Source organism: Frankliniella occidentalis, unplaced genomic scaffold (assembly GCF_000697945.3).
Source record: "Frankliniella occidentalis isolate FOCC.00 unplaced genomic scaffold, Focc_3.1 Scaffold108, whole genome shotgun sequence".
NCBI classification, from domain to species: Eukaryota; Metazoa; Arthropoda; class Insecta; order Thysanoptera; family Thripidae; genus Frankliniella; species Frankliniella occidentalis.
Genome location: NW_026267237.1, coordinates 10,672 through 13,089, shown reverse-complemented (window position 1 = coordinate 13,089; position 2,418 = coordinate 10,672). Strand labels below are relative to the sequence as shown.

The window sequence follows — 2,418 nt, the reverse complement described above, 5'->3', positions numbered from 1 at the left end:
GCAACTAGAATCTTCATTACGTTATCTGAATGTTGAGGATCAGAAGGACTGCGTAGTCCATCACATACTTCCAAACATAACGGAAAGTGTTCGGATTTCCTTTGTGTTCAAATCCACCACTGAGGTAAGGTAATAAAATAAAACACATGTTTTAGTATTCATAATACTAAGAAACAATTTCATACAGAATAAAGAATACAAGTTTCAATCCAGACTCACCATGTACTGCATATTTTAATAGCAGTTATGCTTGCTGGGTGACGTATCAGAAATAAAACTTCAAAGGGATTGGCCAGGATCACAGAAACTTTAAAAAAAGAAAGACAATCATCATAAAAGATACAAACAATGATATTTAGAATAACAAATTTCATAATAGAAAGAAAAAAAGCAGTAGGTGATCTGAAGTAATGCACATGCACAAGCCTAAGGTTGTAAATAGATGTCAAACAAGAAACGGCACAAGTTCGGATCAACCTTTCACATAGCAAAATGCCTTTACAATCACAAATATCTATTCTATCATTTTACATTAAGTATGCAATACTGTTCAAAATACACTATAAGCTTTGATTAAAAGTTATTATCATTGCAGCAGCATACCATGTCAACAGGTTTGCATGTCTATCATAATGTAAACAAACAGTACATTAGGTTATGATTCCAAACTTGAAAAAAAAAATTGGTTGGCTCTTTGGTTTGAAGATAAATAATTGCCTCCGGTGCATTTCGAATAATAAGAGAATAATTTAAACGAGGAGGCTCACGCGCACCGGCTCCCTCTGCAAAATATAGCATTTCCGGTAAAGCTGAAAAGCAGAAGAATGCGGGGAAGAAGAAACCGGAAATCGCTATGCTTTAACATGGTGACTTCCGTTTTCTTGTTTCCTGCATTCTTCTGCATTTCAGCTTTACCGGAAAGCTTGCTAAACTGGGACATTTTCTCTAAAATATAGGCAATTTTACTGAAATGATGACAATTCGATGAAAACGACAAAGTTCTGACGAACTTATGACCAGACTTACGTCCAGCCACCGGGTTCACACGCTTATCTAAAGCCGATGTCGACTTACTTTACTTGACTGGTAGTCGGAGTTTAACTCCGATGTGCCGCGGTCCCATTACAATGATCAACAGACCTAAGGGTGGAGAGCCCCGCCGCCAGTGACCCCGAGTCACCCCAGAGCCTCTTGCCGCTCCCTCAGTCAGAAGTGCGGCGGGCCGGGCGGCGGCCGTGTGCCACTGCAGGGGCGATGAGGGATTTTCCGACCTCATGTCCCACACGTGGATAATGTTGGCCAACCCAACATTTGTTGGCCAACCCAACAAAAAAAAGAAAAAGTTGGCCAACAAAATAAAGATACGATTAAAAATAAAAATGAGGGTACCACTGGATTCGTCTGGATGAGTGCTATTTATTTCAGGTGTCGGATGAATTTTTACCGGCAGCATTAGGGCCTAAATGGCGAATAAACCCCCAGAAAGGTGAAACTTGGTGAAAAACCGCTGCCAACAACCGAATCTTGCCGGTAAAAATTGAAATGAGGTTACCGCTGGATTCGTCTTGATGAGTACTATTTATTTCAGGTGTCGGATGAATTTTTACCGGCAGCATTGGGGCCTAAATGGCGAATAAAAACCCAGAAAGGTGAAAGTTGGTGAAAAACCGCTGCCAACAACCGAATCTTGCCGGTAAAAATTGAAATGATGGTACCGCTGGATTCGTCCTGATGAGTACTATCCATTTCAGGTGTCGGATGAATTTTTACCGGCAGCATTGGGGCCTAAATGGCGAATAAACCCCCAGAAAGGTGAAAGTTGGTGAAAAACCGCTGCCAACAACCGAATCTTGCCGGTAAAAATTAAAATGAGTGTACCGCTGGATTCGTCTTGGTGAGTACTATCCATTTCAGGTGTCGGATGAATTTTTACCGGCAGCATTGGGGCCTAAATGGCGAATCAACCCCCAGAAAGGTGAAACTTGGTGAAAAACCGCTGCCAACAACCGAATCCTGCCGGTAAAAATTGAAAGGAGGGTACCGCTGGATTCGTCTTGATGAGTACTTTCAGTTTCAGATGTCGGATGAATTTTTACCGGCAGCATTGGGCCTAAATGGCGAATAAACCCCCAGAAAGGTGAAAGTTGGTGAAAAACCGCTGCCAACAACCGAATCTTGCCGGTAAAAATTAAAATCGGGGTACCACTAGATACGTTTTGATGAGTTCTATCCATTTCAGGTATCGGATGAATTTATACCGGCAACATTGGGGCCTAAATGGCGAATAAACCCCCAGAAAGGTAAAGGTTGGTGAAAAACCGCTGCCAACAACCGAATCTTGCCGGTAAAAATTGAAATGAGGTTACCGCTGGATTCGTCTTGATGAGTACTATCCATTTCAGGTGTCGGATGAATTTT

The 2,418-nt window shown here is 41.8% G+C and overlaps 1 protein-coding gene across 5 annotated transcripts in view; it reads left to right on the top strand.

Moving 5' to 3' along the window:
* The window catches only part of LOC113213338 (zinc finger SWIM domain-containing protein 3-like), an 11,788-nt gene that overhangs the window by 5,725 nt on the left and 3,645 nt on the right, over positions 1–2,418 (top strand). The gene's annotated exons all lie outside the window — the stretch shown is intronic.